The sequence below is a fragment of the Callospermophilus lateralis genome, chromosome 7, assembly GCF_048772815.1.
Source record: "Callospermophilus lateralis isolate mCalLat2 chromosome 7, mCalLat2.hap1, whole genome shotgun sequence".
Classification (NCBI taxonomy): domain Eukaryota; kingdom Metazoa; phylum Chordata; class Mammalia; order Rodentia; family Sciuridae; genus Callospermophilus; species Callospermophilus lateralis.
In genome coordinates this window covers 122,812-137,500 of record NC_135311.1, presented here as the reverse complement: position 1 = coordinate 137,500, position 14,689 = coordinate 122,812, and the positions used below count along the sequence as shown (strand labels likewise).

At 36.9% G+C, this 14,689-nt stretch overlaps 1 long non-coding RNA gene across 1 annotated transcript; it reads right to left on the bottom strand.

The window, feature by feature from the left end:
- Positions 1-1,465: 1,465 nt before the first annotated feature.
- LOC143405159 (uncharacterized) lies at positions 1,466-12,250 on the bottom strand. Its single transcript, XR_013091985.2, has 4 exons — positions 12,111-12,250; positions 10,494-10,608; positions 9,952-10,075; positions 1,466-1,768 (listed from the first exon to the last, which is right to left on the bottom strand). It is a non-coding gene; the product is annotated as an uncharacterized LOC143405159 (long non-coding RNA).
- Positions 12,251-14,689: the final 2,439 nt, after the last annotated feature.

Here is a 14,689-nt window from a genome sequence, read left to right as displayed (position 1 = left end):
ATTCAATTTTGAAGTTATAATATGAATATCATGTCAGTATTTAAGCCCACAGGACAGCTATAATATTAATTTTAGGTTCTATTGTATAGATATTTTATTAGTATTAAAGATCACAAGGCAGATATTATATTAGATTAAGATTCTATAATATGAATATTATATTAGTACTAAAATCCACAGGAACGTATTGTATTGGATTTAGATGCTATAATAAGGATGCTATAGTAAGGATAAAAATATTAACACTAAATCCACAGACAGGTAATTTATCAATTTTCAAAGCTATCATATGGATAATGTTAGTATTAAAGATCACAGGGCAGCTGTTGTATCAGTTTTACATGTCATAATGTGACTATCATGTTTCTGTTATAGCATCTATTCTGTGCAGCTATTTTGTCAGTATTATCTAATAATATGAATAAGATAGTATTTAAGGCCACATGGCAGCTATTCTATTTGTTTTAGATGCTGTAGTACTATATTACATTATTATTAAAGACTCTGGGAAGCTATTTTGTTATATTTAGATGGTAGAGTATGGACATCATGTTAGTATAGTATTAAAGGCTGCAAGAAAACTATTATGCCACTTTTAATAGCTATAGTAAAGGCCATAGAAGAGATATTCAGTTTTAGATACTATAATAAGGATGTCATATTAATAATTAATAAAATATAATGATAATATAATTATTATATTAATATAATATACAGGGACTTTACAATATTAGTTTTATGGGTTACTCTATAGATGTTATATTATTATTTAAAGTCACAGGGTAGTTGGGCTGGGGTTGTGGCTCATTTGTAGAGTGCCTGCCTAGCACATGTGAGGCACTGAGTTCAATCCTCAGCACCACATTAAAAAAAAAAAAAAGGTATTGTTTCCATATACAACTAAAACAATATTTTTTAAAAATTCATTGTAGCTATTATATTAGTTTTAAATGTCACAGTATGAATATTATATTATTATTCAAGGCCATAGGGAAGCTAATATATTGTTTTTAGATGATATATATGAATATATATATATATTTAATGTATATATATTTAAATATATTAAATTCTAAAAAGTAATAAAGCCCATGGGCAAATATTTTATTAGTTTTAGGTGCTAGTTTATCAATATCATATTAATATTAAGGGACCTTGGCAAATGTTATAATATGGATATCATATGAGTACTAAAAGCCACAGGACAGCTATTATATTAGTTTTAGGTGCTATAATATGGACATTGTATTAATATGAAAGGCCACAGGAAAGGTATGCTATTAGTTTTAGGTCCACAGTATGGATATAATACTAAATTACACATTTCAGCTACTATGTCAGTTTTTGATGCCATAATATGGATATCATATTAGTTATAAAGTTCACAGGGGAGCTATTATATCCATTACAATTTCATAGTATGGATGACATGTTTGTATTAAAAGGTCACAGGCAGGTCTTCAGTTTTAAAACTAATATTATATCCACATTATAGCATGTAAAACTAATATAACAGCTTTCCTTTGGCCTTAAAGCTTCCCTTTGGCCCACAAGGGTTCTGTGTTTGGGACTGGAATCTCTGATGGCTTCATGAATGTGGCATGCTTGGTGGCTAGGAAGTTTCTGTGCCAAGACGAGGAATGCCTGGATGCTAGGAAAACTTCTGTGCAAAGACACGGGATGCCTACCTGCTGTAGCAATGCCCTGCATTAGAAGGCTTTGTGCTAGAGTCTTATCGGCTTTGATCTTGATCGCAGGCACACAGCTCCTGGGAATAAAGAAACACTCTTGTTATACAATAAAAATGTTTCACCAAGATCCCATGCTCCTGAACCTGCCCACCTAACAGTAACTGTAAACAATAAACTTTCTTGATAGCTACACAAAGCTTCTAACATTGCATATTGTAACTGTAGAATGTAACTGAGGAATAAGCTGCATAACGTTGCTAACCCTATAACCTTCCAAATGACACAATAAACAATAGTATATTGCTGATGCCAATGACCAAATGCAACCTATTGTTATAAATAAAGCTGGCAGCTTGACCATTCTGTGATTCTGTCATTCTGACTCTGCATCTTCTCTCTCCCTTTTTATTTTCCTTACATTTAATATTAATATCCATACAGTTATCTATAAAGCTAATATAATAGCTACCCTGTGACCACATTATTGATATTACATTAATATTAAAGGCCACAGGTAAGCTATAATATTAGTTTTAGTTGCAATATTATGGATATCATAGTAGTATTAAAAGCCACTGAAGGTATTATCTTAGTTTTGGATGCTATACTATTTATATCATAATATGATTAAACACCACAGGGTAACTATTAATTTTAGATGCTATATTATTGATATAAGAGGCCAAAGGGCCACTATTATTTCTAAATAATATTGTTTTAGAAAGCTTTTTTGCCATTGTGTCTAAAATTCCTGACAAGAACAATTTTTAGAGAATGAAAATTTTATTTGACACATATTTTCCAGGTCTCAGTCCATAGAAGACCAACTCCATGGCTCTTGCCCAAATGGTACAGAGGTAGGAAGCAAATCAAGACATGGCAAAGAGGAAGCAGATACAGAGTTCTACTCACCAGAGACAAATATACACTCCAAAGAAATGCCCCCAGTGACCCACCTTCTCCAGCTACACACTACCTTACTACAGTTACCACCCAGTTAAATACTATCAGTGGATTAATGCACTCACTAGGTTAAGGCTCTCATAACCAAATAATTTCACCTTTAAATCTTTCTTGCCTTTTCTCACACATGAGCTTTAGAGTAACACTTCATATCTAAACCATAACATTGTGCCCTTGGCCCCCCAAAAGTTCATGTCCATCTCTCATGATGCAAAATACATTGAGTTCATATCCAGGAGTCCACATGTTCTTAACAGTTCCATTATTCCCCAAAAGTCAAAGTCCAAAACCTCTTCTGAAACTTAAGGAAAAGTCAGTGTGAGACCCCATAAAAATCAAAGCAAGCTACATAATCCAATATATCATGGCATAGATTAAACATTTCCATTCTACAAGTGATAAATAGGGGCATAGAAAGAAGAGATGGGACCAAAACAAGACCAAAATCCAGCTGGGCAAACAAGATCTGTAGTTCCATATCAAGCATACCAGGTGAGCGCATTACTGCTTGAGCCACATCCCCAGCCCAACAGATTACTATTAAATGCCAGAGGTCAGCTATTATGTTAACTTTATATGCTATCATATGGATATGCTATTTTATAGGGTTTATTGCTATCATATGGATATTTTACTTAAATGACAAGGGGGCTATTTTACTAGTTTCAGAGGGCATAATGTGGATAAAATATTAATATTAAATACCACAGTCTAGCTATTATATTAGTTTTAGGAGATATAATTTGGGTATCATATTACTTATAAGAGCCACAGGGCTAATATTTTATCAGTTTTCGATGCTATTATGGGTATCATATAAATATTAAGGCCAAAGAGCAACTATTATATCAAGTTAAGATGCTATAATAAGGATGTCTATTGATATTAAAGGATATAGAGCAGCTATTATATCAATTTTAGATGCAATAGTATGTATTACATTAGCTTTATGGGCCACAGGGAAGATATTATATTAGCTTGAAATGCTATAGTATGGATATTACTTTAGTATAAAAGGATATAGGGAGGCTATAATGTTAGTTTTGTATATTATGGCATGAATATTGTATTAACATTAAATGTCACAGGGAAGCTATTATATATCAGTTTTAGATGTTACACTCTTAATATCATATTAGTATTAAAGGCATCAGGGCAACTATTGTATTTGTTTTAGATCTATGACATGTATGTTATTGTTTCAAACATCTTTTTCACTGCTTTGACCAAAGGATCTGATGAGAACAATTTTAAAGGAGAAAAAGTTTATTTAGGGGCTCACAGTTTCAGAGATCTAGCCAATAGATGGCCAACTCCATTCCTTGGGGCTTAAGGTGGGTCAGAAGAGTGTGGTGAAGGAAAGTGGTGATCAGAAAGCAGAGATCAGGCGCAGCTCACCAAATATGTACCCCAAAGGCACAGCCCCAATGACCCACCTCCTCCAGCTACACACTATCAGCCTGCAGTTACCACTCAGTTAATTTCTGTCAGGGGATTACTAATTTGGGTTAAGGCTCTCATAACCCATCATTTCACCTTTAAACTTCCTTACATTGTCTCACATGAGCATATCCAAACTAATTATTTGGTATGAAGGCCACAGTGCATCTATATTTTAAATGCTGCAGTATGGATATTATATTAATATTAAAAGCCACAGGGCAGCTATTATATTATATTAGCTTTGAATACTATAGGATGGATATCATATAAATATCAAAGGCCACAGGGAAACTATTGCCTCAGTTTCAGATGTTCCAATATGAATATCATATTAGAATTAAACACTCCAGGTCAGTAATTATGTACTAGTAGATACTCAAGTAAGCATATCATGTTAGCATTAAAGTCAACATGGCAGTATATTGATTTTAATACTATCCTATAAATATCATATTAGTTAATGGCCACAAAGCTGATATTATATTAGTTTCAGGTGATACAGTATCATATTAATACTATAGGACCTATTTACCAGTTTTATGTGGAGCACCTATTTATCAGTTTTAGATTTATAATATGGATATTAAATGAATATTAAATTTCATAAGAAAACTTATTAAATTGGCTTCACAGGTTATAGGAATGATGTAATATTAATATTAAAGGCCACAGGACATCTATTACATCAGTTTTGGAGGCTATAATATTATTATCAAAACTACAGGAGAGCTATTAGTTTAACATGCTTTAGCATGGATGTCACTTAGTATTAAATTCTATTGCACAGCTACTTACTTGTTTTAGATATTATAGTTTGCATCTATTAGTAATAAAGACCTCCAATATCAGTTTTTTTGCTATAATATGGAAATCATATTAATACTGAAGGCCACAGAAGAGTTATTTAATCAGTTCTCCATGCTATAGTATGAATAACAAACTAGTAATAAAGGCCACAAGACAGCTGTTGTATTAAATTTAGAGGTCACAGTATGAATATTATGATATTAAAGTCTAGAGGGCAGCTATCATATTAATTTTGGATGCTATACTATCAATATTAAAGGACACAAGGAAGTTATTACATTAGTTTTACATGGTATATTATAAATATCATATTAGCACTAAAGGGCACAGAGTAGTTATTACTTTAATTTTAAAGAGCACAATATGTTTATCATATTACATCATATTAAACGGCCAAGGCAGCTACTATATTAAGTTTAGGAGCTACAGTATGGATAGCATATTAATATTAAAGTCCACAAGGTATCTATTATACTAGTTTTAAATCCAACAGTATGGATATAATATTTGTCCTAAGGACACAGGACATATGTAATATTAATTTAAGATGCTATATTATGGATATAATATTAATATTTAAAGCCAGAAATCATCTATTATGTAATATATGCTATTATATGGATATTATAGTAAGATTAAAGGACACAAATCATCTATTATGTTATCTTGAGTTGCAGTAGCATGATTATCATATTGGTATTTAAAGCCACAGTGCCACTATTTTATTAGTATTGGATATACTGTAGCACAGATATCATATTAATATAAAAGCCAATGGGAAGCTATTATATTAATTTTGATGCTATACTATAAAATTATAATAGTTTTAAAGTTACAGGGCAGCTACTATATTAGTTTTAGATGATAAATTAGCTATTATATCAGTTTCAGAGGCTACAGTACAAATATCATGTTAGTATTAAAGTGAACAGGTTAGATATTATATTGGCATATAAATGTCATAGGGAAGCTACTAAATTAGTTCAATATGCTATAATATTGACATTGAATTGATATGGAAGACCACAATTCAGCTATTGTATCAGCTTTAAATACTGTAGTATGAATACCTATTAGCATTAAAGGCCACAGGGCACTATTATTCTAGTTTTAGAAGTTTTGGTATGGATATTATATGGCTATTATAGATTACAGGCAGCCATTTCATCAGATTTAGATCAACAGTATAGATATTTTATTAATATTAAAGTTTTATACTCTGTTATAATTATTATATTACTAAGAAATTCTACAAGGCTGCTATATTATCAGTTTTGGTGCTATAGTATGTACGCACTATCAGTATTAAAACATCACTTGACAACTATTATGTTAATTTCAGAGGCCACAGTTTTTATCTCAATATTAAAGGCTACCAGGCAGCTATTATGTCAGTTTTAGATGTTACAGTATGAAATTATGTTAATATTACAGGTCACAGAGCAGCTATTATATTAGTTTTTGGAAGGTATAGTATGGACATCTTTAATATTAAACACAACAGGCACCTATTAGTCTTAGGTACTATAGCATGGATATCATTAGTATTAAAGACCACAGGGAAGCTATTATAATATTTTCTAGGTACCATGGTTCATATCATATTACTCTTGAAGGCCAAAAGGAAGCCATTTTATTCATTTTAGAATCTACAATATGAATATTAGAATAAAAGGCTACATGGAGACTATAATGATGCTACATATGGATAAAATTAGTATTAAAATACTATAGGACAGCTATTCTGTTAGTTTCAGAGGCCAAAGTATTGATATTATATTAAAGTCAAAGGCTACAGGGCAGCTATTATATTAGTATTAATGCTACAGTATGGATATTATATGACATTTATAGGCCACAGGGCATCTATTTTATTAATTGTAGATGCTATAATATGGATATTAGTAGTAAAGACCAAAATTCAGATATTATATTTGATTTATGTGCTATAGTACAGAAATTATATAAGTATTAAACACCGCAGGGCAGCTGGTATAGTACTTTAGGATGCTATGGTATACATATTACATTAATATTAAAAAACAAATTCAGCTACTGTAACTTTTAGATTGCATATTATAGATATCATATGATCATGAAAAGACACAAAACAGCTCTTATATTAAGTTTATGTGCTTCTCTGTTGAGATTTTATTATTACTGGAATTCACTGGGCAGATAGTATATTAGTCTTAGATGCTATAGTCTGGATATTACATTATAATATCAATAGTATGGGTAAATATTAAACGTCACAGGGAAGATATTATTATCTTAGCATTAGATGCTACAATATGGATATCATGTTGGTATGAAGTCCACATGACAGCTAATATATTAGTATAAAATACTATAGAATGAACATAACATCAGTATTAAAGGCTATAGTAGAGCTATCATATTTATTTTACATGGTGTATTAGGATATTATATTAGTATTAAATTCCATGGGGAATCTATTACATTAGTTTTGTCATGCTATAGTATTGATACCACATTGATGTTAAATGTCACTTTCCTGCTACAATATTAGCTTTAGATTCTAGAATAAGGATATTACATTAGTATTAATTGCCACAGGGAAGCTATTTTATCAATTTTATAAAAGTTGGATATCATGTAAGTATTTAAAGTCACAAGGCAGCATTTATAATCACTTACATTTTATAGTATTGACTTTATACTAGTATTAAAGTCCACAGGGCAGTTATTATATCACTTTTTGATGCAATAGTGTGGGTAAATATTAATATTGAAGGCCAAAGGATTAGGGTTAGCGCCCATGGATTCAATCCCCAGTACCATCCCCCAAAAAAGATTAAACTATTCTAAAGTAAAACCTTAAGACATGGTTATATTTTCTCAAACACCTACTTATTTAATTATTCATATAGTTAATTACTAGTAACTGACACTCTTAGCTGTATTTTATTATGAACATTTATAACACAAAATCAAATAGTTCAAACTAATATTAAATTCAAAGTATATGGGCTGTGGTTGTAGCTCAGTGGAAAAGCACTCACCTAGCATGTGTGAGGTGTTAGGTTTGAGGCTCAGCACCACATGAAAATAAATAAATGAAAATGAAGGCATTGTGTCCAGCTACAACTTAAAAAAACTTTTAAAAAATTCAAAGTATGTGCCTCTTTTAAACACTTCATGTTGAAGTAATAACATATGTTAACTTATATTTTTATGCTGTCACTAGGTTCTAGGTTTTCCTTCTTAAAACGTGATCACTGCAGGGGAAAAAATGACATTTTATAGATTTTATTTCAACTCATGGTTTAACTTTCTCTAAAGAGTGACTTTATTTAAAAAAAAAAAAAATTGTCCTAATACAAATTGACTCACTGTGACTGAACGACTTATCCCAAAGAATCCTTGTCTCTATTTTATTTCTATGCAGACCTTTTAGCAGCAATATAATCAAATATTTGTCACTGGGACAAATAGTCAAAGAAATAATCATCTCCTCCAAGACCTCTGCAGGAAGTGGTGAGCCAAGAGAAACAGAGGTGTCAACTCAGTCCAGGAGTGATAATAGATGCTGCTGTGTTGTGGGAAAACACTCTACCTTTTAGAAATCACAAGGAGCTATGGATGCCCAAACTCTTGCAGGAGTCTAAATCTAGTTGAAATTCTAAGTAATTTTATTGTCTCTAGCTCATCATGAAGCTCATGAGAACTAAAGGATCTATGGGGCTGAAGATGTACCTCAGTGGTAGAAGGATTTCCTAGCATGCTGGAGGCCCTAGGACCAACCCCCAGAACCACAAAAGGAAAAAAAAAGAATTTGTGTCTTATTTGTGTAATCAAATAGAAAATGAATAATCATTCCTCTTAAGGAAACATGTTGGACCTAAAACACCTGAAACTCTCAGAATCAAAATACTCTCCTTATAATGTATTGCATACCTAGACCATCATGAACGGTGGTGTCACATCATAAAGCATGTTCGCATTAAGAATACCATCAAAACAACAAAAAAGGCTTTATTGACTGTTGATAAGAAAAATGAACATAATCTAGCTTAGGAAATTATTAACACAACATTAGGATAACATTAGGATAAAATGTAATCATGGCATTTCCCACATGAAATAACCCTAAATACTAATAAATACATAATTTCCAAAGAAAGTCAAATTTCTGAAATCAAAAGCAAATTGATACATTTTTAAATAATATTTTGAACAGAGGCAAAACACTTAAAGAGTTCTCCCACAAGAATTCCTGACAACGGGGATAGTAGAGGATAGGAAAGGCAGCAGAATACAACAGACACCAGAATGGCAATATGTAAATCAATGGTTCTGCAACTGATGTGATTCTGCAATCTGTATATGGGGTAAAAATGGGAGCTCATATCCCACTTGAATCAAAGTGTGAAATATGATATATCAAGAACTATGTAATGTTTTGAACAACCTACAATAAAAATTAATTAAAAAAAAAAAAAAGAATTCCTGACAACATAAAGTATCATGCTCATTAGAAGGCCCATCCCTTTGTATGCAAGAAATAAGAGAACTTTCTGATGGATGAAGAAACTTTAATAGGACATATGGAAATGCTTTCTAAATTTTAAAGAAAAAGAAAAAATATCTTTTTTTAAAAAAAGCTTATTTTTAGTAAATATATCTGAATTACAAAAAAACATCTACTGACTTGTCTCTTACATTTTGTAATGATTTTCATCTCAGAACATTTCATCTATAGTGGTTTTAAATATCATGAAATATCAATAGTTGACATTAAAAATATCATCATCCCTCTTCTCTTTTAAAATTGATTTGAAATTTTCTTAGAATAATTTCATATGAATTTGGAAGAGGCACTGTGGTATATATATGTATGTGGAAATATATGACCTTTTTTAAAAAATCTTTATTTTTAGTTGTAGTTGGACACAATACCTTTGTTTTATTTACTTATTTTTATGTGGTGCCGAGGATTGAACCCAGGTCCTCCCATGTGGTAGGTGAGTGCTCTACTACTGAGCCACAACCCCAGCCCAATACATGATCTTTTAAAGCATACCTCTCATGCTTGAGTCCTGTCAAAGACATCTTCTGTGTGTGTGGTGCTGCGATGGACTCCATGGCCTCTCACATGCCAGGCAAGTGCTCTGCCACTGAGCTGCACATCCAGTCTCTAAAGATACCTTAATAAGTGGAAATTAATTAAAATCATTTGATTATGAGCACTTCCAAACAAGACAATTCTCTCAAACAAGCCAATTCTCTCAATCAAAAACAAAGTAAGCTAAAAGTTATTTTTAAAATATTCCTTATAAAAAAATAGAAGTTCACAGAATTAAAAATTCTATAAAGGGCTAGCATTTGTCTGGCAGGTGTTAGGCCCTGAGTTCAATCCTCAGCACCACATATAAATAAATAAAATAAAAAGATCCACTGACAACTAAAACAATATTTTAAAAATTCTGTAGAAAACTGAAAGAATATTAATCAAAAATTGAATTGGAAAAACCTACTGCACAGGACTGGAGACCTGGAGGCCATGGGGAATTACATTACAAAATAACTCTAAAATAAGAAAATGAATCAATTAGCATACAGAACCTTGGACTGGTACTTAGAGTTCTCCCACTGGAAGGGATCCTGGGATTATCAGGGCTCAAGGCTGACTGTCATCTGCCCTTTAGCAAATTCTGACTTTATTTCAAATGTTCGTGATCTATAGAGAAAATAAAAAGAGAGAAAGGTGATTTTTCTAAAGTTATTCTATGGTATATTGAATTCTGATACAGTCAAGATAATTCATCCAATGCAGGATGTCAGTGTTTATACAACGGACGTTATTTGTGCACCATTACAAATATACTGCCAATCAGCACAGCAGCCAGGGAGCTGCTCATCCTAGACTAGCAGGGGCAGAGTCTGGAGGAGGGGGAGGGAAGGTCAGGAGGAGGAGGTGGCCTGGAAGATGGGTGGGGTCTGGAGAAGAGGCAGGGTCTTAAACAGGAGGAGGGTTGGGCTGGGGTTATGGCTCCATGATAGAGCACTTGCCTAGCATGTGTGAGGCACTGGGTTCAAACCTTAGCACCACATAAAAATAAATAAACAAAATAAAGGCATTGTGTCCATGTGCAAAACAAAAATTTTTTAAAAAGAGAGAGAGAGGAAGGTGAGGTCTGCAGGAGGAGCAGGACAGGAAGAAGGGAAAGATCTGAGGAGAGACAGGTTCTGAAGGAGGGGGAGAATGAGTCACAAGGGGGCAGAGCTTGGCAGATGGGTGGGACCTGACAGAGGGACAGGCCCTAGAACATGAGTAAGACATAGAGGAGAGGCAGGGTAGGAAGGAGGGGGAAGGTGGTTCAGGAGGCAAGGCAGGGGTGAAGAATATGGGTGGGGTCTGGAGAAGAGGCAGGGTCTGGAGGGGGAAGCCTTAGCAAGTGGGTCCTGGAGGGGTGGCTTCTTGCTAATTAAACTCTCCACCAAAAGAAAAATGTGTGGCTGTGGTAGCTCGGTGGTAGAGTGCCTGCCTAGCATGTGTGAGGCACTGGGTTTGATCCTCAGCACCACATATAAATAAATAAATTAAATGTATTGTGCCCTTCTATAACTAAAAAAAAAATTTTTAAACAAAACTAAGCAAAGATTAAAGAATAAAAATGTGGTTCATTGTTAAAAATACAGGGGATGTATTTTTAATAAATTCTGGCTTTGTTAGAAGTAATATATTTAAACCTAAGCAGTTCAGAAGGCTGAGGCAGAAGGATCTTGAGTTCAAAACCAGCCTCAGCAAAAACAAGGCATGAAGCAACTCAGTGAAACCCTGTCTCTATAATACAAAATAGGGCTGCCCCACACCAGGCACTTCCCTCAGGCTGCTCTGAGGAGAATGGAACCCCAGGCATCCTGAGAGACACGACCCATGAGACTCCTCACACCAGGAGTCTTCCTCAGCCACTCTGAAGAGAAGGGAACCCCGGGCATCCCTAGAGACGTGACCCAAGAGAGTCCCCACACTGGCATCTCCTCCAGACCGCTTTGAGGAGAAGGGAACCCTGGGCCTACTTAGAGACATGACCTGTGAGGGTCCCCAACCCTGGCATCTCCCTCAGGAAACCCTGGAAACCCTAGAAACATGCCACATGAGGGTCCCCAAGACAAGCGTCCCCCTCAGGCTGATCTGAAGACAAAGGAACCCCAGGCATTCCTAGCGCCATGACTCACAAAGTCTCTAAGCCAAAAGTCCGCTGAGGCTGCTCTAAGGAAAAGGGAGCTCCGGGAGTCCCTGGAGGCATGACCCACGAAGGTCCCCAACCTGGGTCTCTCTCACAATCTGCTCTGAGAAGGGAGCTCTGCCCCTCTTTGTGGAGTGACCTAACACTCCAGTGAGCTGGGGCTCTCCCGGATTGGTTGTGAGGGGGAAGCCAGCTCTCCTCACTCTCAGGGAGGCAGCATTAAAGATGGTGGCGAGGCCATGCCCCTTCTTGACCACGCCCCTTTGGCCACGTGCACGTGCACCAGCTGCTCATGGCTAAAAGGCGGGGCCTCTCCTGGCTCCCTGGTGAATGTCAGCACTTTCTTCCACCCTCAGCAGTTACTGAATAAAATCTGTTGCCACTGCTGTAAGTAGGTCTGGCTGTGGCACCATGAGGAGTGAAATCTCAGGAGAAGAGAAATGGAGTCCAGGAGACCCCTCCCTGCACTCCACCAGGCCAAGGGCTGCAGCAGCCTAAGCCAGGTGGGCAGAGGCACAGAGGGAGTCTTCCACGGGGAGTCTAGACCCTCACTTAGGCACCCAAGGGCAGAGACCACCATAAAGGCTTCTGGGACATGTAGTCTTTGAGACAGAATGACTTAGCCAGGGTCTGCCCCATTTTAGAATCAGGAATTTTAAAAAAATCTGTTAATTCCCAGCCCAGGATGATCACTGTAGGAGGGTCTGAGCTCAGGCCAAATTCCCAGTAGGCTCTGAGAGCATTCTAGGTCATTCAGTCTGTCCTGCCTGTCCAGCTCTCACCATAGATGCCTCTGGGAGCTGCAGGCTAAACAGATTCAGGGTTCTCAGGGATTCTAGACAGTGTAATCTGGGGCTCTGCCAACACAGTCTTTGCCCTTCAGGACCATGGAAGCTGTGTGCCATGTGCTGACCCAGGCACCCTGGAGGACGCTGACAGTGGACTCTGGTGTTCTACTCATGCAGCCCTCACCCCAGAAGCCTAGGGGCTGCAAGTAGCACATTTACCCTCATAGCCCCAGGATTCTGGGTAGTGCAGTTTTGTATTCTACAATGCCGCCCAGTTGCAGAGGTCTCTGTAACCTGCAGGCTACTCAGGCACCCCTAGTGATTCTGAACAGCATAGTCTGGCATTCTGCCCATTCAGCCCCCACTCCAGAAGCCTATGGGGGCTTCAAGTAGCACATTCACCCTCATACACCCACCCAGGATTCTGGGCAGTGTAATGTAGTCTTCTACAATATAGCCCACCACCCGCCCCCCGCAGAGGTCTCTAGAAATTGCAGGCTACACAGTCACTCAGGCAACCCTAGGGATTCTGGACAGTGTAGTCTGGTGTTCTGCCAATGCAACCATCACTACAGTGGATTCTGGGAGCTGCAAGCCCCCAAGGATCATGGGTATTATAGCCTTGTGCTGTTTAACTGTACAGTGACTACTTAGAGCTCAGAGCCCCCAGGAAATCTGAGTATTGTAGTCAGTTCTACTCAATCAGTCCTGACCACAGAGGTCTCTGAGAGCTGTGGGCCATTGATTATTCTGGGTTGTGCAGTCCATCCTACTTAAGTGGACTTCACTATCAAAGCTCTGGGATCTGTATAGCATAAGCCTTCCTAGAAACCCCTGGGAATCTGTGTAGTGCAATACAAAGCTTGCCCTGGCAATACTCAAAAGGTAGGTGTCTGGGAGTTGTAGGCCTCCAGGGATTCTGGGAAGCATAGTCTTGCCTTCTGCCTCCATAGCCCTCACTGTGGAAGCCTCTGAGAGTTCCAGGCCACATGGACACCAGGCACCTCCAAGAATTCTAGGTAGTGTAGGTCAGCTCCCTACCCTGCAGCCCTCACTATAGCAGATCCTGGGAACTGCAATTGCCCCTGAGGATTCTGGATAAGGTAATCCAATGTTTTGCTGGCAGGCTCTTACTGCAAGGGCCATGAGAACTGAAGGCCACATGCTTGCCTTGGTACTGAAGACCTCACTGTGGAAGCCTCCTGGAATTGCAGGTAGCACACTCACCAGTGTGTCCCCAGAAATTGTAGGTAGTATAGTCTGACCTACAATAATGCACAGCTCTCACTTGGTTGGCCTTTGGGAGTTGCAGGCTGCATACTCACCTGGGCAACACACCCAACCAAGGATTCTGGATACTGCAGTTAAGCTCTCAGTCAAACAGTCCTCACAACAGAGGATCCTGAGAGCTTCTGGCACCGAGATTTGTGGGTAATATAGTCCTGTGTTTTTCCTACTCACTGCAGAAAATTCTGAAACTCAAATTCCCCCTTAGGATTGTGGGTAATGCAGTTCAATGGTTTGCTCACTCACCACAGAGGATTCTGTGAGCTGCAGTCCCTGAGGGTTCTGGATAATGCAATCTAGGATTTGCCTGCACAGTCCTGCTGAGGATCACAGAAGCTGAAGACTCCATGCTTTCCCTTGTACCCTGGAGATTCTAGGTAATGTGTTCTACCAATACAACCATCACCAAAGAAACCCCTGGGACTTACAGGGTTACAGGGTATGTAGGCATCCCAGAGGTTCTGAGCATTGGAGTCTGGCATTCTGCCCTTGC